Here is a 24,974-nt window from a genome sequence, read left to right on the forward strand (position 1 = left end):
GCGATGGAGCTGGTTTATATATTGCTTTGACAGGAAGAGAATTGGTTCAGGATGTTCCAAGTAGCCGGGAAAGGCAACGGCTTTGCTTGTGTGATGGATAAATCTCACCTTGTCTGGTTTCAAACCCAGAAATGTGTAAACGGGACTGTATGCAGAACATAATACTTTGGCTCTGTTCTCATCATCACCAAGGAAAGGCATCTCAGGATGTAACTCAGGAATGATAGCAGAAAACTTGTTGGAGTTAATTATCCATCTTTCTGGAGAGCAAATTCTAGAAGAGTCAAGGATCCTATGAGCTGGGATGCCATAATAGCTCTAATCAATCCAGTTTAAAAATGGAGCCCAATACAGATTAGAATCATCATTTCATGTAGTAAGTCCTGAAACACTTTAGTAAGATCCCTCCACACCAAGGTGCTGATGGTGAACTGTAAACCACGTTCAGGTTTACACAAGGGACATTGGTTTGATGGGATGCTGATATGACTGGTTTGATGGCCATAATCTAGGGGAGCCATTCTCCTGAGTTCTTTGGTCTGGTACCAAAGGGCTTGAGTGGCTTGCAAACTGATATCACTGTTAGGTGCATCTTGTTTGGTGGTCCATAACTTGTACCTGGAAGTCCAATCTTCACCCACCTTCGTTGGTAGGTAAAGAAGAATCAGCTGGAGATGCCGTGTGATTTTGTAGTCTCTAGGGCCCCGGGGGACTACCCCACTGCATCTTGAACTCCCCAAAACAGTTCAACAGAGCAACTGACTTCAAGTTCAGGTTTGGGACATGTCCTGAAGGCAAACCGGGTTTTCCCAGTTTGTGCTCACCCCTACAAATCACAACTATCAACAACAATCTATTTAAAATAATCATACAATCGTTTATAACTATGCAAACAACTGGCTTGCCTCTATTTGGGGCTTTAGCAAGGAGAAAATTTAAAATCTGCAGGAGACATTTTAGATTGTTTACAGATGGAAAGGTAAACAGTTTGGACTCTCTCTTACATTCTTCTCCCCCCCCCCCCAATGGCAAGCAGAGTGATATTAGTGAATCCATGTAAGTGTACACACTTACATGCACACTTGTTGGAAGTAGAAAAACCTATCCATGTTTTCTGACAGGGGAGTAATGGGGACTGTTAAATCAACCCAGCCAACATAACTTTATGTGTAAGATTAATAAATCAGGCAAATGAAATTAGCTCAGGCCATGTAAGGCATTCATCACCTTGCCACTTTGGCATGCCACTCTCAAATGAATTGGCAGATGGGGGCCGACCTAGGAGACTGGACTGGGAAGACTTTAATTATTATTGTACTGTGAAATCCCTCTCTGGCTGGTGCTCTCCTTATCCCTGGCTTCATAATCAACCTGGTGTAGACACCTAACTAGTCCTAGATCTGTACCTTGCCTCTCTTGCTAGAACATTCTGTTTAATACTAGGGGTAGGCTGGGAGCTGAAAATGGCTGTGGAGAAACCAAGCTGATGAGTGCCTGCAGCACAACAAACCTGTGTTTCAGGAACACCCAGCTCAGTGGGAATACAACAAAGGACCCACTTCACTCTTCCTCCAAGTGGCCTTAGTGCAGCAGATGTCAACTAGGGAGCTAACTGTCATTACTGACGAAGGATCGGAGCCACAGGGCCCACGAGGCATTGTCAGAGCTGTGGTACAGTGTACGTATCCCCCCCCCCCCTACACACACACACACACTGTAAGCATCCTGCTGTTGCATGGAGTGTGGTATTGCTTCCAACACACCACATAAAGCAGATTACAGCCTTGGTCCAGGCACATCTCGTTCCTTTCTTTCTTCCCGGTTGGATTTTTGGGCATTCAGTGGACATTTTCACGCGTGCTAAATAATGCAGTTTCAATCCATCCAGTGACTGTTTGCAAGTGTATTTTGCCCTTTCACACCGTAAAATCCAGTCGCAAAGTGCATTGAAAGTAGATGGAAAGACATTATTTTGTGTGCACGAAAGCGATTGTCTCTTTTAGGAAATTTATAAGTGGTGCATAAGCCCGAGCTGTCCCATAGCTGCTTGTCACAGCAGTTAACCACCCTCAATAGTTTGGAGACTCTACGGGATTTGCGCTAATCAGAAGACTTGCTCATTCATACTCGCTCTTGATTTGCCCCGGAGTGACAGCAAGCTGAGCCTCTTTTGATTTTGGGGGAGGCGGAACATGCCACTGTTAACTTGTGAAAATAGCAAGTAACAAAAAGGGAAACAAAAACCCAACCTGGAATACAGGCAAGAACCAAAAAGGCTAGGGATAAAATCAGTTTCACAAAAATATAAACTGTTTATTATAGGAGCTCAAATGTTTAAATCCACAAAAGATTGCCCAATAGACATTCTTTGATGGTTTTTAAACATTTGAGTTCCTATAATGAAGTTTAGATTTTTCTAAAATTGATTTTATCCCAAACCTTGTTGTTTTTTGTGAAAATAGAACAGAAACTGGAAAGCTTGGGGGGGGAGGTAACTTTTGGAACTGCAACCCAGTATTTTAATTGCACTTTGAAGTGAGTAAGTTGTGCTGGTCACAATAGTCGAACGACATTGGAGTGCAATAGCACCTTAAAGACCAACAAACATTTCCAGGGTATAAGCTTTCATCAACCAAAGCTAACTTTGTCAGATCAAGGTTTCTTCTGTTTTAATAGCAAAATAGCTCCCTTCAGTTAAAAAAAGAAAGCATCTAACCTGTATTTTAAATGACTGATCTCTCCAACATAAAAATGCACCAAATTTCTTCATCGGCATAAAGGAGAGATTAACTATTCCAAAGTCTACATTAATGAGTGTTTTGACTAGAAGCTGCAAACTCTTGTTCCATTCTCCAACTCTCCTGTGTAGAAATTCCAGTCTTACATTACATATCTGTCTCTCTCTTATATACGCTTTCAATCCTAAACTAACATCTCCCCCCCTCCCCGCAGCCAATTTATGTGGAGAGTATAGGCGGGAATGTGGAATGAAATACTACAACTGTGGGGAAATGGATCTCTTAATTGCTTTCATAACATGTTCCAGCAGGGATAATCCTTCGGGCCTTCGAGTTTTCTTCTTGTGCACTGGACTCTGAGTGGCATTCCTTGGAATCGTTCATGTTGAGGCCATAACAACAACAATGCAGCCATTTAGGGTGGTGCCCCCTTTAATCTGTATTTGTGGGCCAAATTCCATACCGAAAGAACAAGCCTGTCATGAGTTGCTTGGTGGGATATTAAAATGGAAGCTTTCCTTGACACCTCATTACACTGATGAGTACAAAGCAGTAAAAATGGACTGCAGGGTTTTGGTGCTGCTTTAAACTCCTTCCATTTGTTTGAACTTCTCCTACAGCCCTCGACATTAACACTGTCCTTGCAACACAGTCTTTGGAGAATTTGCACCCATCCACAGGACTTGCTTGCTGATGCAGCAAACCTTGACGATGGGGCAGCTTGATTTCCTCCCTACTGGAACCACCTAGGAAAGTTGAGAAAGAAACATTGGCGATGGAACAGATTATTATTTGTCAGGAAGCTTTTGACAACTGGTAGTTTAAAGCGTGTCTTTGTTCGTGTCAACTGGACCATTCTAGAGTAGCTTGTAGCAGCATCTTAAACCTGAGAGTCTGCAGTGCAGGCTTGATTCCACATGAAGATTTTCCCATGCAGAGATCAGGAAATCCCTGCGTTCAATGGGAAGATCTACACAACCGTCATGCACATTTGGAAGATGGTTGATGGCATACTGGGGGCTTCCCTCTTTAAACTAGAACAAACAATATTAACCCACGTTGTTCTGGTTCAAAGTGGCCATGGGGGAGGATCTGTGTGGATGCTTCTTCTAGTGCCATGGGTGAGTAGGTGGGAACAGAAACTGAGAATGATACAGGACAGCTTGGCTCTGCCCCAGCTTATCCCTTTAAAGCAATCCCCCCCATTTCCCAACAAACAAACAAACAAATAAACCAATCAATCAATCTTTATTCTTTTAACCTGCCCTTCCTGGGCAGCTCAGGGCTGGTAACATCACTATCCCTAAACATTAAAAAGTTGAAGTTGCATGCAGATTACCTGATTGGCCCTCCCTGGAGATGTGCAGCCAATAGGGAGAGAGCACTCTTCCAATGAGGGCCAATTGTGTGGTTTATCTGGCTGCATCTTCTTCTTCCTGCTGCTTGCTGGATGGAAGAGGTGCTGTCCTCCCTGAAAGGCCCTGCTGCTGGTAAACTGCCACATCCTCAGCCTCTGCCCACCCTCCATCTCCCCCAGATAAGGGAGAGAGGCTACCTGCTTCCTTTGCCACCTGTGTTGGTCTCAGGTTTCAACTCCTTGCTGGAAGAAAACACAGACGAGCTGCCAGGAAGGCAGAGAGAATCAGTATTTCAAAAACAGAATGCCAAGGGACCGACAGAATGGAATGGATAACTTAACTCAGTCCAGTGAGTCAAGGGTTCGTTTAGGCAGTCCAAGGGCATCAGTAGAAGGAGCAGTTCCACAACTCAGGACTTCCAGCCTTAAGTTAATATGGGCTGTAAGCAGCCTCTCAGTCCTCACTCTGTGAAGACTCACTGTCTTCTGCAGTCAGCAGCTGTCTTGCTAACATGGTGTGGTGCCTTTTAGATTGGACTTGTCTTCCAGCACATAGCTGACTTGCTTAGTTGGCTCAGGTAAGGTGAGGTGACAGGGTAGGGAGCTGCAGCTGGAGGCTGAACAGAGGAATGAGGATCTGCTCAACAACTTTGGAATCTAAGCCCTGGTTTGTCTGCTGCTCCATTCCCTCCTGATGATCAGAGCTCTCTGCCTGTTGAACATCTGGCTGGGCTAAGCTGTCATCCAGCTGAGGCTCAGGTGAAGTTGGGAGCTCCTGGCCAGACTTTTCCACTGAGGAGTCCTACCTAACTAGATCTGTGCTCACAACACCTCCCTATGGCCCCGTAGATGGCCATCAGAACGCTCTGCTTTCCCCGGTCCTCCCTCTCAGAGGGGCTTGGGGGATCCAGCAGCCTTCCCCACCCAGACTGGCCCTTGGGAGATGTGGGGGGATGGGAAGGAGGCAATCCCCACATCCTTCCCTGCTTGGCCTGCTGTTTGGGAGATGGGGGGAGGGACGAGAAGGAGGCAGCCCACCCCTCCATGGCCTTCCCTAAAGGAGGTAAAGGTAAAGGAATCCCCTGTGCAAGCACCGAGTCATGTCTGACCCTTGGGGTGACGCCCTCCAGCGTTTTCATGGCAGACTCAATACGGGGTGGTTTGCCAGTGCCTTCCCCAGTCATTACCGTTTACCCCCCAGCAAGCTGGGTACTCATTTTACCGACCTCGGAAGGATGGAAGGCTGAGTCAACCTTGAGCCGGCTGCTGGGATTGAACTCCCAACCTCATGGGCAGACAGCTCCAGACAGCATATCACTGCCTTACCACTCTGCGCCACAAGAGGCTCATGGCCTTCCCTACCCAGCCTGAAATTGGGAGGTGTGGGGGTGGGTGGGAATGAGGCAGCCCACCTTTCTCCCGTGGTCTTCCCCACTAAGCTGGGCCTTTGGGAAAGTTGTAGGAAGGGGTTGGTATTCCTGGTGAGATTTCACAATAGTTTGTATTAAAAATACTATCATGTATTTCAACATAATCATAGGAGTGGTGTATAGTTCCCCCCCTCCCAATGTTTCCTTTTGTTCACATACCCTGTAACATTGTTATCCCTCCAGTATTTATGGTTTAACCTCTTTCCCTACCACATTGTGGTTGGCTCTGCTGTAGCAGCCAGTCTGTGGTTGCACCCACCACCCAGTGTCAGAATTGCCAAGGTGCCCATGTGCTCCAAAAGACTGAGGAGCACTGGCCCATCAAGATCAGCACCATCAAGTCTGACTGGCAGTGGCCCTCCAAGCTCCCAGATCAAGTCACATCACCTCCTGCTTCGTCTGTTTAAGTGGAGATGGCAGGGATTGAACCTGGGCTGTTCAGTAGAGAAAGAAAGGCCATGGATAGGCAGCACTACTTCAATTATTCAGCTTTATCATTTTCCATTACTGGCCACCACAAGGTCATTTGAATAAAAATGCCCCCACGGCTTCTGGAAGATGCACAGGGTTGGACTTTAGTGGTTCTCTGGGGAAAGAGAGTTCCAAAGTCAAGTGATAACCACTGAAAACATCATTCCTTCATGCACTCGCATGCCCTGATCTTGCTTTGATGATACATTTAAGAGAGTTCCAGGGCTGGCTGAAAAATCATGATGGAATATAACTTTACAAGTGACATTTGATGCTGGAACTAGACCATTTGGGGTTTTGCAGGTCATCCTGTCTTGAGAATTTCCCTTCCTTTTCCCGACTAACGTGCACTGCAGCTAGATGTTTTACGATGACACCCTAAGCAGTGATACTCTGTTATAATCCCACTGAAGCCAGTGGGCTTAGAAGGGCATAACTCTGCTTGGGATGGCGCTGTTATTAAGCTACCTGCAGTTAACCCCAAGGTATCTTTCCTCAATAGCTGCACAGCTATAAAGTGATGCTTAATAGGGCCATCAATTAGCAGGAATGACTGTTAAGTGTGGCCGTTCCTTGACCAACATGCGAGGAACTCTCCTGCTGAAAGCATTAATGTTTGTAGGGAGTCAGGGGCTGTGACAGAGTGATAGGTAATCCCGTGTCTCAAGCCCTTGCTGTCACTTTCTCAGGGTGTCATGTAATAGGGATCTGTGATGCTTTCCTAAGCAAGAAAAAATGATGTTCTTAACAAGCCAGAGCCTCATTTTTCATGATATTCTTGGTGTCTGATAAGGCCCCCACCCCCATCCCCAGGGAAACAAGGCTGCTTACCTGTCTCTAGCTCACCATAAGAAGTAATGAGCTCGGATGAAAGCTGCCACTGAAATAAATGTTGTTAGTTTTAAAGGTGTCACCGTAGCACTTTTTTGTATGGCTACTACAGATTAATCCAGCTATTCCTCTGGAATTATCAGGTGTACGCCGTTTGTTAAAATGTAACCCCAATTGTTGATATGTCACCTCCAGGTAAACAAATAGACCAGGAGGAAAAGAGGAATGTGGTGTCACATGTTTTTACACACACAGAAAAAGAAATCCTGGACTTTGGGATTATCATATTTTTGCTGTTAAACCTCTAATGAGCTTTGAGAAATGTCAACTTCCCCATGGGATCAACCGGGTGTTTTAACAGGGAGGTGTCAGCATGGATTTCTGCTGATGGTATCTATGGCTGATCAAACAAAGAGGTAATTAACCAGCCAAGACTTTTTGATCATTGTGTTACTTTTGAAGGGGGATCAGAGAGGGGAACAGAGGCAGGGGGAAGACGTTTCTTGATCACAAAGCTGGTTCAGCACCTGTGCTCTAGTGAATATTTTTTAAAAAACAATAGGAATAAATCAATATATGCTGTTAATAATATGGTTATATCTGAATCCGGATCCCAGTTTATGGGATCATCAAAGCACTTTGTGAAATAAAATTCCATGTACATACAAAAAGATGCAAAGGCACAATAAAAATGGCAAATGAAACAAGAAATAAAATGGTTAAAATCACACAATGTGTTCCAGTGACTTTGTGTAGTATTTCTTATATTCCATGAAGTGTTCCAATTAGTGTTTTGCTTCTAGGTTAAAATCAATACCTGCTAAAACAGGCTTTAAACTTGGCCTTGTTTTTATGAATGTAAATTTGGAGGGGGGGAATCAAGATGTGGATTAGTTTAATTTATTTACATGCCTTCAAGCTTACCAGACCCTTACAGGATTTCTTGAATTGTGTTCCTCTTATTATTTACTTCCAACATTACCATATAGCTACATTTTCCTATGCCATTATGCAACTCCCTTTACAAGGTACTGTGCAGCACAGTAAAATTGCAACCTGGGTGCCCAGCAAAGCATTCTCACAATCACTTTTTCATGTAGCAAAAAATCCAAGCTCCCTTTATTTACCACCCAAAATAGGGTGCCAGCTCAAGGTTGGAAAACACCTCAAGATGGGGGAGGGGTGGAGCCTGGATAGGGCAGAGTTTGGGGAGGGAACTGAATGGGGTATAGTGCCATAGAGTTCAACTTCCTAAGAGGCATTTCCTTCAATGATTCCTGAAGATTGGTTGGCATTCCAGGAGACCTCCAGTCACCACCTGGAGGTTGGCAACCCTGACCCAAAGAGAAGTGCTTTGGGCCATACTATGTTCGTATGGTGTGGCTTTGGAACCGAAGTGGTTTGGATTCTGCTATTAGTACGTGGTCTTTTCCAGGAGCATATAGTATTCTGTGTATACAACTCAAGTTGCATTCTGCTCATTTGAAATATAGAAATAATAATTCCAGCCTCCGCTGTGGATTTGCTCTCAAATTCCTAGCCATCCTGTTTAGGAAGCCCCTCCCTTGGTTGTGCACCTTTAAGCTCAGCTGCTTCCATATTGTTTGCAGTTGGTATGCTGGTTGTGCAGTTGCCTCTGCAATCCACTCTTGCTGTTTGTTGTTTTGACTCTGTACTTGCTTCACGGGCTAAGAACAACATTCCCAACTGCCCGCTCAGCCCTGAAGCTGCATGCTGGTAGTAGATGGTGACTCTGATTCTTTCCCTCCGGCACAATTCTTCCCCTCTTTCCTGCACTTCCTTCTGGGGATCTACTCCTTCGGTTTCCATGGAGACACCCCATAAATGTGAAGCCTGATCCTTCGTCCATCGAGGCCAAAGGCAAAGTGGCCACTAATTTTAATTGCAATGGTATATGAGAATCTGGGCCGGCATCCTTGCCTTGTGGTTATTAACAATTTATTGGAGGAGGGAATGTTTCATATGACATAAATACGGAGTGATGTATTATTCATAAATGTCATGGAACCCACAATAAATAAATTCAAAAGCTTGTCATAGACGCTAAGGTGCATAGTTCCCCTGAAAACTCTTCCCCTCTAGCCCTAGTAGGAATATTTTGAGGAAATGTGTTCATGATGTGACTATAACCATTCCTAAAGTGTGTATCCTTTGAAAGGAGAAAGGGAGTTAGTGATTAGAGATGATTAGATGCTCTGTTGCTCTATTCCTAACTAGAAAATAAGCCCGCTGTAGAAGAAATACAGCGGGCCCAAACGGAAGTCAGGAAGTAAGAAGGAAGAAAGGAAGGCAGGCAGAGAGGTAGGTGAAAGGGGAGGGGACAGGGAGTGTGTGAAGGGGGGGAATCACGAGGGGGGGCTGAATCGGGAGGGGGAGGTGGCCAGGGAAGAGGGGGGTAGAGAGGAGTGTGTGCGTGGGTGTATGGGGTGGGGGAAGGGGTGGGAGAGCGCGGTGGGTGGGTGGCTGTGTGTGTGTGTGTTTGTGCGTGTCTGTGGGTGTGGGGAAGTGGGGGGTGGGTCGGCCAGGGGGGTTTGTGTGTGTGTGTGTATGTCTGTGGGTGCGGGGCAATTTTGGGGTGGCCAGGGGGGTTTGTGTGTGTTTGTGTGTCTGTGGGTGCGGGGAAGCGACGGTGGGGTGATGGGGGGGCAGGGTTTGTGTGTGTGTGTGTGTGTGTGTGCGTGCGTGTCTGTGGGTGCAGGGAAGCTCCAGCAGGGTGATGGAGGGGGTGGTCTGTATGCGGGGAAGCGGCGGCGGTGAATGGCCATTGGGAAGGGACCCCAGGCGGGAAAGGAGCAGGGACGCTGCGTCTGTGATGCAGCGTCCTTGCTCCTTTCGCAAGGGCGAGGGGAAGCCAGCGGGTGTACTCACCGTTGGGGAAGGCTGCTTCTCCTTGTGTGCGGTGAGTCCCCAGCCGGGCAAGGCGAGGCTGGGGCAAGCAGCCAATGGGGAGCTGTGCTTCGCGCAACTCCCCATTGGCTGCTTGGTCCTGGAGTGACACTCAGAGGGCCCAATCAGGAGCCGCTTTGCGGCTCTTGATTGGGCCCTCTGAGTTTTTATCCAGGACAGAGCCTGCCCTTTCTCCTCCCCCTTAGGGCTTACTCTTTTATTTATTCTGCTCCGCAGGAGCGGTTAAAGATGCTCAGATGCTTTGCATCAACATCCACATGTATCTGTGTGTATGTGTATACACGTGTATTCATACCCAACAAACATTAGATACTGGATACAAAGCCTACTGCTAAAAAGACTAGCACTATGGGCCTTTACGCACGGGGATCTTTGTTGCAAATTGTTTGCGGAATGAAAAATCGCCATTTAAAATAGTGGAATTCGTCGTTATGCATACCTGCCTTTGTAGTGGAATCAGTTGCGTTTTTTAGCGTTTCCCACAGGCTTCCGGTCTCGGCAGAAATCACTAGAAAGGAAGCGCTATTGCCAAGCTCGTCCCGCCCCTGGCCGTCAAGCAGCCAATGGGCAGCCGTTAGCATGCTCCCAAACAGCCCCTTTCCCTTTAAGAAAGGTTAAAAAAAAAAAAAAACAGACCCATAGCAACGAATCTAGGTAGATTCGTTGCAACGGAGAGACCCATCCAGCTGCCTAATGTGAGCTGTCGTTTGATTGTATGATCGTTGGCACGCTGCCTCGAGTGATAAAAAAAAAATCCCCCCCCCCTCTCACGGGCCCGATTTTTGGCTGAATTAATGTGTAAAAAATAAAGGGACTTTATTTCAGCAAACGGGCTTTTATGTGGTTTGTGCTTAGTGACTAAAGGTGAAGGACTGAAGCCAGGGAAGCCTCTAAACAGAAAGAGGCTCGCTGGTGCGTTTATCCCCGCTCGCTCGGAGAAAAAAAAATGGGGATCGCTTCGCCGGAAGTTTGGAGGACAGGCTCAGGAGGAGGGACTTTGAAGAACCCGCAACAATGGTAACGCACAGGTCTTTAGCGCTAGTGTTGCAGATTGGTTGCAGGAGTGTATCGCTATCCGGAGGGTGAATCCACTTTTCTGGATTCCCCTAAAAGCGCTACAACGAAGCGCTTTTTGCTGATTGGTTTCAGGAGTGTTGCAGATTGTCTGCGACGTCGTGCGTTAAGGCAAATTAGTAGCGTTTTCAATTAGCAACCATTGTGCTATTTTGAAGCCGTGCGAAATGGCCCTATGACTTATCCTAAGACTTCTTAAAGAGTACATAGATCTCCAGCATTTAATTAAATGAATATATGTGAATACTTGAAATAGAGGAGGGAGAGCAAAGGAGGATGTTTCATTTGTTTCTTCCCTCCATAATGGGCGGTGGGGAAGCAAAGCCACATCTATAGACTCTCCCACTCTTTCAATACTGAAATAATTTTCTTGTTTATTTTTGGCCATGTATGCCAGTGTGGGGCCAGGGATCTTCCCTGGGCCTGTGGCAGCTTGGAATCTCTGTAAGCTAAAACAGGATTTTGTGGCCCCTCTCTATTTTTCAGTCCTGGTGTTGTGGTCCCCGATGGGCAGGCACCCTCATTTATCCCACTGATACGGTCATCTACAGCTGCCAACCTCCAGGTGGTGACAGCACTTGTGTGACCTCCTGATGGAGGCTGATGGTCTCCCACGATTATCAATTCACCTGGAAAAAACAGCTGCTTTCGAGACTGGACTCTATGGCATTGTACCTCAGGCTCCACCTTCCTAAATCTTCAGGCATTTCACAACTTGGAGCTGGCAACTCTGCCGTCTCCCCAGTTTTGCAAAGAAAAGTCTTGATAACTAGATGTGATATGTTGTGCAGCTCAGGGTTTGAACACAAAATTTTAGATTCCAAATACAAATTCACCTGTGTGATCGAGGACAGGTCAAAGCTGTTAGAAGGTCAATATTCACACCCTGTTTGGATTTGGGTCCTGGGGCACACTGAGATGATGTAGTCAAGATGGTCTGTGTGTCCAAACTGGGGAAAGCTGAGTCTGAAGAAGATATCTTGCTGGAACTCTAGGAGAGACAGGACAAGGTGCTCTGTGTGTGTGTGTGTGTGAAGCAAACTAGGCAAAAAGGAAAGAAATACCATCATATGACAAGCTTGTGATGACCAGGCACCCTTGCTACTGACCCTTCACTGAATATTTATTGTTTGTAAGGTTTGGAGTTGGGAAATTTTGCTGTTATGAATTTTCTTTGGGTTGCTGCTCTTGGTTTATTTTGACATCCTGCCTTGTTATGCAGTATTTTATGTTTTTCACTTAGTGATGATTTCCTTTTTAAACTTAATACTTGTTTGGGGCTTTCATGATGATGACAATAATAACAATGTTTTTTTAAATTTATAACCTGCCCTTCCCTCAAGGCTCAGGGCAAACCTATGAAATAATAAATAATACAATAATCATTAATATCATACCATTAAAAAGTACATTAAAACCACCTCAAGTCAAAGCCATTCCTTAAACAAAGCATCATGGTTGAAGCATCTTTTGGCAGCTGTGTCTCTGTAGAATTCAAAAGCACAGGTCTCTGATTAAATTCTCACCATAGCTTCTCCATTCCAATATCCATTCCATGGTAAAGGCTACCAAAGGCTTGTGAAACAAAAGCCCTGTCACAGTCAAAAGAACACCAGTCACAAAGTGGTGTCTGAGATTTACTTTGCACCTTTTCATCTATGGTATGACTACACTGTTTTTATGTACCTCTCTCTCTCTTTTTTTTGCTGGTTTAGCATCTTCCTTCCTCTTTTGGTGAAGGGGTGGGGGAGTCTTTTTTGCTTTTGCTATTTTGTCTGTTATATATTCCAATGTGTTTGATTTATTTTAATATTGTATAGAGTTTTAATGACTAAATATATTTAGCAGATGTGTTGCATTGAGAACTTTTATTGTAGCTACTTACTTAATATATGTACAACAGTAAGACTAAAAAACTTGTCATGTTGAAGCACTGCATTCTATTTTTTGTTTTAATTAGTATCCTGCCTTTCCCAACAAGGACTGATTCTGCATTTACTTTGTTTTTCCAGTAGTGGATCCTGCTGAATTCAGATCGATTTGAACTCCGGTCTTCCTCTGCCCCCCCCCCCACACACACACAGACTGAAACAGAAAGTGTTCTGCACTTGATTGGGAAAGCTCAGAGTAGGGAGGGGAGCCAAGCACAGCAGGAGTCTTTTTCCTTTCTTGAATGGGGGAGGGGGGAGAGGATTGGAGACAACAGAGGAGGGGGAATAAATCCAAGAGGCAAATCTCTGCTGAGAGAAGTTAGGGCTTTTGGAGCGCAGTCACTTTAAGACAAGCCTTGCAACTGGGAACCAGGAAGTGTTTGAACTGACACCCTGGCCAATCAGGGAAGACTGTTTTGCTACATCAGAGGCAGGAACTTAATTTGCAAAAAGCAGAGATCTGCACATTTACTGATGCCAATTTTTCAAATATCAAGGCTTATATCCACTTCTGGATATCGTGGGGGAAAGGTAGGGTCACTCCGGATCAGTCATGCATGTTGCAGACTCAGGATAACCAGAAGGTTCATGCCCACAGAGTGAAGTGCCCTGTGGGGAGCATAGGCAGACAAGCAGTCCCTCAGATAGGCAGGACCCAAGCCGCATATAGCCTTAAAAGCCAAAACCAAACCCTTGAACTTGATCCAGAAACAGACTGGTAACCAGTGCAGTTGTCTCAGCATAGTCTGAATATGGGCCCTCCAAGGTGTTAGTGAGGACCCTCGCAGCTGCATTCTGTACCAGCTTCAATATCTAGGTAAAGGACAAGGGTAGGCCTGCACAGAGCGAGTTACAGAAGTCGAACCTGGAAGTGACCACTGCATGGATTACTGTGGCCAAGTGCTCTGAGGACAGGTAGGGTGCTAATAACCTTGCCTGGAGCAGTTAGAAAAACTCCATCCGAATTACCTTTGTGACCTGAGCCTCCATAGAAAGAGAGGCTCATTACATAAGGTAGAGAAGGATTGGTAAAAAGGGGGCAAATAATTTCATTTATTTTTGCTTCATTTATAGTTCACTCTATAAATAAAGTTCACACAGACTTAATTAAAGGAATAATCTGATACAAGTGATGTAATGCCGTGTTAAAAGTTAAAAGTTGCATTTTGTTCTTAAGCCTGTGATTTTGGAATGTTTGTAACAGGATGGGAACCTCCTACAAGAGGGGAAATACCACTCTTCCCATCCTTCCCCTTTGTACTCTGTATTGGTCAAATAGTAGAAATAATGCCTGTGCCAACTTCTAATCTGGTGAGCTGGGTTTGATTCCCCGCTTCTCCTCCCCATGCAGCCAGCCGTGTGACCTTGGGGTCACCACAGCACTGATAAAGCTGTTCTGATCTAGCAGTAATATCAGGGCTCTCCCAGCCTCACCTACTTCACAGAGTGTCTGTTGTGGGGAGAGGAATGGGAAGGCGACTGTAAGCCGCTCTGAGACTCCTCCTGGTAGAAATGCTGCATATAAGAACCAACTCTTCTTTTACTACCTCACAGGGTATCTGTTGTGGGGAGAGGAAAGAAAAGGCGATTGTAAGCCGCTTTGCGACTCCTTTGGGTAGAGACAAGTGGCACATAAGAATCAACTCCTCTTCTTCAAACCTACACAAAGATCTTCAGAGACCCTCCTCTGTACTTCTCGCCTTTACTGGCTGCTTAGAAGGGGCATTATGGCATTATGCGCTGGAGAGTCTCACCTGTGGAAGCCCCTACCTGTATTCATTCACCTAGTGCCTGTGAAGTTTTTACACAGGTAATAGGGCTGTACTGGAATGAAGTGATTCAGAAAGATGCTTTGGTAAAGGGACAGCAACAGTGGACTATACTATTGTGTACTGTCACACTGTAAGTATGCTCCTGTTATGTCTTCATTGTTTGGTTCATGTTTAAATGCTTATGCCTTGTTTCAGCCCCATTTCAGATTTCTGCTTATTTTTTAAGATTTCTAAATTGGTAATCCAAACCTTACTATTAGCTGTTGATCATATTGATTTACACGTTGTAGTCTGCCTTGAGTCTGAGAAATATGAATAAACAGATGCTGAATGAAAACTATTTTATCTTTTCCTACCTTTGATCTCTTTTGATCTTACTTTGAGTGTTTTTATATTTGTATAATTATTGGCTGCCCTGAGACCCCTGTGACTAGGAGGCCAGATAGAAGATTTCATGGAAATCTTTGATGAATTGAACATTTAACAAACATTTAAGGTGCAAAATTGAGGCAAATCCCCTGCTCCTAGTGCCTGTATGGACTGTTCTATACAAGAAAACACTGAAACGTACAGCCCGAAATGGGCAGCTTACAGTCCACTGCCCCCTCTATACCTTCATTCTGCCTGAATGGATCCTGTGTCACTCCGAAGGAGGAGTGGCACAAAGTCTGCTCTGAGAGGGCACTGTGTAAGAGAGGCTGAGCCAAGGAAAGCCACTGCAAGGCCTGCTTTCCAGACCCATTCTGCACACCTTGGATAATGCACTTTCACTGTGCTTTTGCAGCTGGGTTTTCCTTCGCACTGAAAGTGTATTATCCAAACTATGTGGAACGGGCTGGAGAGGAAAGGAAGAGGTTTCTTCACTCATCGGGGACCAGACAGTTTCCCACCCAAAAGTAGCAATGCGCAGAAAGCAGGGAGGGGAGATGCCTGCCTGTCCCTTCTCCACTTCCACCTCTGTCCTCAAGCCATTGGGGGGGGGGCATCACTCGAAGCAGTTAATTACCCTTTTAATAGACTTTGACCGCCCTTTTGTCCTCACACTCGAGGTGGCTCAGAAGGGCGCGTTGTTTGTCCCCTGTGCTTTCCATGCCTGTTTATTTCGGGCCCACTCAACCCGCGGCCCTGGGGACAATGCCCGGGGGGCTGGCGAACACGCACGGGCAAGTTGCGAGAAGCGGTTGCCGGCCCGGGTGGGACGGACCGAGTTCCCACAGCGGCGGCCGGGGCGGGGGCAAGGGGGGGCGTCTTCTTTCCCCTCGGCTTTGGGCACCCTTCGGCGCGCCTCGGCTCGGCTCTGAGCGGCGGCGCTGCACAGGGGCGGGGCGCGGTGGGGCCGGCCTCGGAGGAGCGGCGGCGCTGGGCAGGGGCAAGGGCGGGCGGTGGGGCGGGCGCGTCGAGCCAGGGGGCGGGTCCGGGGGCCAGGCGAGCGGCGGCCGCGGCAGAGCCTCCAGCTCAGCTGCCTGAAGAGGCCCGCGGGTCGCAGTCCGCGCTCCGGCTCTGCCTCGTCCCGGCCGGGCGGCGGTAGGAGGAGGAGGAGGAGGAGGAGGATGCCGAGCCCCGCGCCCAGCCCCAGCTCACCCCCCGCGCCCGCTGCCCCCGCCGCCCCCGCGCCCGGCCCCCGCGGACGATGTGGCTGCGCCGGGTTCCGCTAGGGACAGGCAGGGATGAGTAGGTGAGTGCGCGCAACTCCGGGGCTGGGGAGGGGCGAGGGGCTCCCGAGGGTGCCGGAGGGGGACGGGGCGAGGTCCTGGTCCCGGGAGGAACTTGGGGAACTTTCCCTTGGCGGAGCTCTGGCGGGGAGGGCTGAATCGCGGCGGCAGAGGCGGACAAAGCTGCCCGGGAGCGGAGCGGGGCGGGGGGCGTGGAGGAGGCGCTCGCGGGCTGCCTGGCTGACAGGGCTGCTCAAATCTTCTTAATTGAAAGCCCGGCCGCTGTTTTGTGGGGCCGCCTCCCCCGCCCCCCCCCTGGACGCCCCCTGGGGCTCCTCCTCATTAGCCCTCATTTTCGAGAGGCGGCTCAGGCCGTCTTAGTCCCGGGAGGAGGAGGAGGCGGCAGCAGCAGCGCGGGGGGCGTCGTCGCCAGTAGTTGGGGCAGAGTCCTTCTCTGGGGGTCGGAAGGGGGGGGCGTCGGGTCTTTCGCGCACAAGCGCCGAGGCGGGCGGCAAACCGAATGGCCCGACCGGGGCCCGGCGAGTGCCGCGTCGTCCCGCGGGGAATTGTCGCGCGTGGGAAGGGAGCGGCGGCGGGGCGAAAGCTCGGCCAGAGAGAGGCAAGTTTTCGCCTTTGCGGGCCGGGCCGGGATGGAGGGGCTCGTCGCTCGGGCCGGGCCGTTGCCTCCTCTCCCGAGAGGAGATCCCAAACCGCGACCCGGTCCCGCCGCTGCGTGTTCAGGCCGCCCCGAGTTGCCCGGCGACTGGCGAAGGGTCGGGTCGAGTGGGGGCGGCGGAGAAACCCGCGCGCGCCCTTTGTTCTGCCGCTGCGCCTGCCGAGCCCCCTGGGGCGAGCGAAGCGGCCGTCTCCGGAGGAATTTTGATTCGGCGTGGCAGCGGCCGGTCCCTTCTCCTCGGCCGCCCGGGGTCTCTATCTCGCTCGGGGAGGGAGGGAAGGGGGAGGGAGGGAGGCGCAGGCGGGAGCCTCCCTCGCCGCGCATGCGTGACCCATCGATCGCGCCTGCCAATCTGCGCCGCTGGCCGGGGGCTGGCCGGCCGGCTGTCAGTTCGCTGCACTCGCTTGGAGCCCCGGGCAGAGCGCAGTCGGGCGAGGGCCGGGTCAGCCGCTAGGTCCCTCGCCCGGCATCCGTGCCATTGCTTTGCACCCTCTCGCGGGGCGACCGAGGCAGACCGGGAAGCTGGGGCAGGAGAGTCCGCTTGGGGGGCTGGGGCTGGACGGCGGTGTGCAGGCTCTCTCCAGCCTCAGACGACAGCCTTCGAGAAGGCGATCCGAGCTCAGGCGCAGTGCAGGTGTTAAACCGGCTGCCCGGCAGGTGATCTCTGTCCAGAGCAAGAGCTTCGGGACTCCCTGAAGGCCAGCTCGAGCCCCTCCGACACGGCCGTCCTCAAGCCCACGTGAAGGCCACCTTGCCGCAAAGGGAAAGGGTGTGTGTGTGTTTCTAGGTTGGCTGGGGATGCGCTGCTGCCACAGCAGAAGCTCTACCTGGAATCCTGCACGGATTGTTCCGTGTTTCTTGGGGAAGAGCACAGGGGACAAACCTGAGCCATAAGAAGGTGGCTTTCAAAACAATGGCAGTGATTAGCCCTGGTTGCCTTAGGAGCTGCCTCTCCTGCACCTTCTCTAACAAAACAACAGGCTGTCTGGGAAGGGGTGTGTTGGCAGGACACCACGGAAGAACTTGATTTTGCTAGGATTCCGCTGTGCGCTGCTAGGTCAGGCGGATGATCTCAGTGGTGCTGCTGATGCTACATTCTGGACGGGTTAGGTGGAAGGCTTGTCTGCTTTCTGCTCATTGCAGCCTTCAGCACCCGTCAGCATATAATACTCATCACTGTTTTGTTTTCCCCTCCTGGTTGCTCCCTGGAAGGCCTGGGGGTAGTTTGAGCTCAGACCCCAGCGTCTGGTTTGCATGGCTGTGTGTTTAAGCCCAGGCATTGTTTCTGTTTAACATGAGCCTGGACTGAAGGCAAGTCATCTTCCCAGCCAGGGTGCAAAGAACAGATCTCCTATGTATTTGTTACTAGGTAACAGGAGCTGAGTATTTTATTTTAGAATCTATACATGCACATGCATGTACAGAATATGCGTGTGATTGTAGCAGGCTTCAGACTGAGGTGTCCGAGTGGAATGCTTGGGAGCCCGCTTTCTCTTTTGCTACCGCTGGAAATTGCTGTCCCCCAACTGTACTGATTGGAACAAATCTTTCACCATGGCATGTTTTTAATCAATTGGCAATTGGGTCTCCGAGTTGCTGTAGTTAGATTTGTGGGCACAAATGTCCAATGGGTGAAGTCTTCTTTTGGTGTCTTTTTCCAACTGGGTAGAAAAAAATGGGACCACAAGCTTTAAGTGGGTGAACTGGATGATTAATCAACAGAGAGTTTAGTGGATTAATTGACGGGGCCAGCTTTAGTTGGTGGGGCTCTGAGTTAAGGTCACACTTGTTTATTTTAGAGACGGAGTATAATAAAGAATGAGTGAATGGTGTCTTTCATTCTGACAAGGAGGGCTAGCAACATCTTTATTAATTTTTGAAAGTTAGGCTATATTTCCTTCAGTTGCTTGATAGACAACTATTGAGGCCATGGTGACAACAAATTGTACATAAATAATTTTTTAAAAATATATAGATTGTAAGTAAAGCTGTAAATTGTGTTTAAAAACTTTAATGAGCAGATTGGTTCAGTGACACCCCCCCCCTCATAAAAGGATTGGACACAATTTGGTGTGTAATCCCGAACACCCCTTTCTTGGGAGTAAGTACCATTGATCTCAAGGAAATTTATCTGTGAGTTAATTTTAATAGGGTTATACTCAGTAGAGTGGTAGGTATATTGCATAAGTAGAAACTTTCCTTTAAAAACCTCCCACAACAGCCTAAAATGACAAGAAGCTTCATTTTATCTTTTGATGTGGAAGAAAGTCTGGGATTCTTATACAGTTTTCATAGTTCACAAAGCAACGTTTTAAAACTGTTACCAAAGGCGTAAACAGACACATTTTTGCCTTTTCAGTCTTTCTTTGAATTCAGCAATAGACCAGGACGGTGTTAAGGGATCTAGTGTGCTTATTAAATTAAACGTTTGGCCTCAGTTCTCTTTTATTTAGTCACAAGCATGTTTACACTTTCCCTCTCTGCTCTTGGGGGGGAATCCATGACAGATACTGTATTGTATCCTTGAAAAGGAGTTCCCTGGGCTGGCAAGCTCTCGCTCTTTCTTCCAGGGACATCCTTGGAGGCAAAAAAAAGGGGGGGGGGAGAAGGAAAAAAAAAGGTCATTTTGTGCCCCTGATTGTTTGGAACAGTGTATTACTACAGTTAAAATATATGGTTGATGAGTTACATGCACTGCAATCTTTTTCTCAAGCTGATATCCTTTAAACAAGGCATCTTGCTAGAATTTCACTTAAAATGCTCCTCTAAGGGAGTGTATGGTAGGGGAAACTTGGTTTTGGGGACTTAGCATTTTGGACGCTCTGGGGGAGTGGGGGGTGGGTGCAGTTTGTGCTGCTTAAGCTGCAAAGAAGCAGAAAGCTGTGGCTTCATTCACAATGAGTTTCCTTTTAACTCAGCTCCAGGGAACGCTTTAGCTAGCAGGCTTTGTCCTGGCTTCCATTCTCTCTTAGGAACCCCCCACCCTCCCCTTCCCGTGCATTCTTTCCTTTTGCCATTATCATTTTGGTTAAACAGAGAGGCAACTTGTGTACCATATGGATCATGTTAACAATTGCTTATCTGGGAGGCTCTCCACTTTCTGCCCCCTTCTCTGCACCTCCCTGGCAGGTCCCTAGAGTTGGTATTTTTTTAATAATAGTATCTTCAGTTTGAGGCGACAGAGTTGCCTGTAGAGTCAGGTGGGCCATGATGCTGTTAGAAACACAAACGTCTTTATCTATTTATTATGTATTTCATTTGATTTCTGGCTGTGCTTGTCACTCTCTTCCCCACCCCACCCCTTCCATGGAAGCATTTATTTTAGGTTTCTGCTTCTCAGCTTGTCACATGGAGTTGGTTAGGAAGAAATGGGCTGTTTAAAGTGTTCAGTTAGTTCTAGAAAAAAATATGGCAACAGCATTACTTTTAATTTCTGAAAGCTACATTTTCTGCTTGAAAACTACACAATAATATTTTTGTGTGGAGTTTAGTTTGGTTTACAAAATATCTGTGCCTCCCTGAGTGCAGGGTTTGGTGATTCTCCTGTAGCCTCATCATATTGTTCACTATACAACTAGGGAATATAGGGGGCATTCCCAATTCAATCCAGTAAAAATCCTAATGTCACAAATTTTGTAAGCAGGTTGTAACTTGGTAACACAGAAAAGTTCAAGTCAGCGTGCTCCATTTATGAAAAGAACAATTCAGTGTTTGGAATTATTAGGAAAGGAAAATAGAAGAGAAAATAGCATAATGTCATTATACAAATGTAGGATGTGGCTACATTTGAAGACACTAGTTTGGATACCGGGGAAAATTTCCATTAACAAGGGATTTCTGTCTCTCGAGTGGACTTTCAACACCTCTGCAACTGGAGTCCAAGATGCCTCCTAAAAGCTTATACTTGAGGGCAGGGGACCCACAAGCTCTGCTTGTATGGTAGAGGAAACTTGGTTTTGGGGACTTAGCATTTTGGACGCTCTGGGGGAGTGGGGGAACAAGGAAGGAGGAACAAACCCACTGTGTAGGGTGCTAATCACCACAGTTCAAAACAAAACTTTAGAACCATGAAAGGGACAGAGAATGATTTGGTTTAGTTTTTCACTTGCACTTGTTTAATTTCTTCTTAGAGAAAGGGTTTGAGTGTAACCCATATGAATGTCCTGACCAAGCGGTCTCCTCTGTCTTTTTCTCTCCTTCAGTTTCTTAATCCTAGTGAACATGGTCAGTAGTCCTGTACTTCCAGCAAGATGCTCATCCCTTGCACTTTACCTTTGTTTCCTGATCCTTGGAATGAACCCTCTTCCCCCCTAAATTGCCACTTGTCTGTGTGTGACTTGTATGTAAGATTCACCAGGTAACTCAATGGATACATTTCTTCCTTGAGTTCTTTCACACCCTGTCGATGTGGGTGGGGATCATATTCTGTATGCTGCATGCAGATGGACCTCTGACTACATTTCCAGAGGCTGGTCTGTGGTCAGCACATCCTCGTTGCGTCCATGTGTCCTGTCCTACGACTGAAGCCACTGGGATCTGCATGGCTTGATGATTGATCCAGGACCCCTAAAGCAAGAAGTTTAGCTATGGTACAAGTGTAGCTTGATTTGACTCAGAGGTGGGCGGTAGATTGTATCAAAGATCCCCTTTTTACAGCAGACTGATCTGTGGCAGCTACAATGGAAACTGTTCTCTGTTGTGGCACAGCATCTGCAGTATCATCTGCGAGAGTTATTCTGAGTGGTGAATAGCTGGGTAAATGCCACAGTTTTCACTCAAGAGCTAAAGATATGAAATTGATGTATTAGGTTGACTCAATGAGAGCTCAATAATCAGTGTTTTGACTATAGACGCAACAAGGTAGCTTGACTAATTTTGTTTCACTTAAGAGAGCATGTGGAAGATGCTGAGTAGTTTCTATAGCTTGGAGACTTCTCTTCTTACTGAATGGTGAAAGCCAGCCCAGAGAGTCTAAGAACATTGCTTGCTGTTGTGGTCAGAACTTCTCAAGGGGGGCAGGTATGGGATTACTGGTTGGAGTTTATGTGCTTCTTCTCAGAGTAATTAAGCTGTGAACCTTCTAGAACAGAGGTAACCAAGCTATGGTTCTCCAGATGTCCATGGTCCAAAACTACCATGAGTATGCTATCAGGGGCTCACAGGAAATGGAGACAATGGACATCTGGAAAGCCACAGTTTGGTCACCCCTGTTCTAGGAGTTAACCTGGAGACTGCCTCCTGAGGCACTTCCTATGTGCTATAGCAGTGGTCCCCAACCTTTTTATCACCGGGGACCACTCAACGCTTGACAATTTTACTGAGGCCCACTGCCCTAATGCTCTCTGACTCTGGTCGCTATGGTAATATTTAAACATCCCTTCAAAATAAGATACAGACACGCCACAACAATGAACATAAGGAACATTTTATTTTCATAGGAATTTTAACTCATGACAATGACAAATCAATGGGAACCCTGAGCTTGTTTCTCTGCAACGAGATAGTCCCACGTGCGCCTGCCGAATCGTGGATGAAGTAAAGGGGGGGGGGAAAGGCGTCCTTCGCAGCCCACCTCCAGTGAGTCGAAGGACCACATGTGGTCTGTGGCCCACAGGTTGGGGATCGCTATGCTATAGGATTTCTCCTTAGAGGATGGTTTGGGCTTAGCAGACTTGCCCAGTTGCCACTGGAGGTGTTCTTTTCTCTGCCTCCAGGTTTCATACCTCTGTGAAACTTTCCCTAGATTTTTAGCAGTGTCATTCACATTACTTTCTCTATATATACCTTACTTATCTCTCCTGGGAGAGAACTGCACTGTGTCACTTTGACTTAACAGTTCTGATCCATCCGTCCGTTAGAGGATTAACACTATTTTCTCCCTCCTCCTGCACTTGGAGAGACCCTGACTGTTTAGTGTGTGTGTGTGTGTGTAAGGGGGGGGAGCATACTAATCAAGAAACTGTCTCTTCTCACTTATTTCCCAGCTACTAAATCTCTGAAACTTGGGAGGGGTATTGCTTTTCTGTTTTAGGAGTAAGAGTGATTGTTGTACAACACTAAATGCAGGGGATTCTTGCATCTATGTAATTCTGACCAGAAAAGGAGGGTGTTGGACTACTTATTTTATATTTTGATTTATACTTCAATTTATATACTGACACTCTCTTTAAGAACACTCAAGGTGGTTTATGATGAGACAAAGCAGGGTCTTCTTCTCTGTAATCCCAGGGTAAGTGTGACTTCATGTGCTCCTTTCCCACTATAGATTAGCTATTGTGTAGAGGGAATCATGGGAATTTCAGAGATTTAGAATCATAGAATCATAGAGTTGGAAGGGGCCATACAGGCCATCTAGTCCAACCCCCTGCTCAACGCAGGATCAGCCCAAAGCATCCTAAAGCATCCAAGAAAAGTGTGTATCCAACCTTTGCTTGAAGACTGCCAGTGAGGGGGAGCTCATCACCTGTTTAGGCAGCCTATTTCACTGCTGAACTACTCTGACTGTGAATTTTTTTCCCTGGTATCTAGCCTATATCGTTGTACTTGTAGTTTAAACCCATTACTGCGTGTCCTCTCCTCTGCAGCCAACAGAAACAGCATCCTGCCCTCCTCCAAGTGACAACCTTTCAAATACTTAAAGAGGGCTACCATGTCCCCTCTCAACCTCCTTTTCTCCAGGCTGAACATTCCCAAGTCCCTCAACCTATCTTCATAGGGCTTGGTCCCTTGGCCCCAGATCATCCTGTCACTCTCCTCTGTACCTTTTCAATTTTATCTACGTCCTTCTTGAAGTGAGGCCTCCAGAACTGCACATAGTACTCCAGGTGTGGTCTGACCAGTGCTGTATACAATGGGACTATGACATCTTGTGATTCTGATGTGATGCCCCTGTTGAAATAGAGGAGACAACAATGCAAGCTTCTTTGGGTGTCCATTGGGGATAAAAGTGGGGCATGAATGAAGTAAATAAATAAATGTGGACAAGCTTTTCTAAGTATGAAGTTTTGAGCAAGAATACTTTTATCAGCCAAAGACAACCCAGTATGTTATCTCCTTACTGGGTATTGATATCTCTAGTGAACGTAGCAGTAACTTTCTGCACCAGGCAGCTTTGAACATTTACACCTTCAGCGTTCTCTTAATAGATCAGGAGTACATATCTAATACACACCAAATCTAATCCATCTAGTCCAGCAGTCTGCCAGCAAAGGGCCTGTGGGATGCTGAAAAAAAAAACTGCTTTCTTTTGTTGTTTCTTCCCAGTATCTGGTTATGAGATATACAACCTCAGGACAATGAGGGTTTCACTTAGCTATCATTAATAGTCATTAAATCGCTGTATCCTCCACAGATTTTTTAATCTAATTAAAAAATCTCTAGTGTCCAGCATCATACCCTATGATGGTGATTTACATATATTGGCGAGGTGGTGCATGAAGAAGTATGTCCTTTCATTTTGTCCCAGAACCTGTTATTGATCAATGCCATTGGGTGACGCGCAAATTCAAGTATCATGGGAAAAGGAGATTTGTTTCTCCACATTTTTCATAATATTTCTTTCTTTCTCCTCCAATGCAGTCAAAATGTTGTTGATTTTAAATCCACTAGTGCTGTAACCTTTCTGTGCTGGGGAGAAAAATGCTCCACTCTCTTGATGATTCTGGTTGCCCTCTTTATGTCCTTTTCTAGCTTTCTGGTTTCCTTCCTGAGACTGGCCGGCCAGAACTGTACACACTTCCTAGTCTTATCCCCTGTCATCAGCTGCAGTTTGGGTGACTTAGATGGATCAGCCAGCTTGGATGAGGTGTCCTTGGACAGTACAGGACCTGGTAGGCCTCTTATCAATACAAGCTGAGCTTTATTGCCCCATTCAAGTCCCTCCCATGGACACTGACTGCATTGCTTTCGCGATCACAAAGCATTGCCTGTTAAACATTGCCTTTCCAGCTCTAAAAATATAGTTGTTTCCTCAAGCAAGTAAACTACATTTTTATTGCTGGTATGTCACTTAAAATCAAATTTTCAGTCTTGCTGAAGGAAGGACTACCATGTCTTTGATTTTACACTCCACCTTGAGAACTAGAGTTTGATTTACTTCCGGCCTTTTATTTTCA

General features: G+C 47.0%; 1 protein-coding gene across 2 annotated transcripts in view; it reads left to right on the forward strand.

The window, feature by feature from the left end:
* FIGNL2 (fidgetin like 2) overlaps positions 1-24,974 on the forward strand; it is a 109,639-nt gene that overhangs the window by 23,881 nt on the left and 60,784 nt on the right. The window contains exon 1 of one of the 2 annotated variants that reach the window (XM_077328614.1): positions 15,968-16,207. The exons of the other annotated variant lie outside the window; for it this stretch is intronic. The gene's annotated coding sequence lies outside the window, so the exon portion shown is untranslated. Of the gene's footprint in view, positions 1-15,967; positions 16,208-24,974 lie in introns of those variants that run through there. 2 annotated transcript variants of the gene reach the window in all.

The sequence above is a fragment of the Paroedura picta genome, chromosome 3 (assembly GCF_049243985.1).
Source record: "Paroedura picta isolate Pp20150507F chromosome 3, Ppicta_v3.0, whole genome shotgun sequence".
In the NCBI taxonomy this organism is placed as follows: Eukaryota; Metazoa; Chordata; class Lepidosauria; order Squamata; family Gekkonidae; genus Paroedura; species Paroedura picta.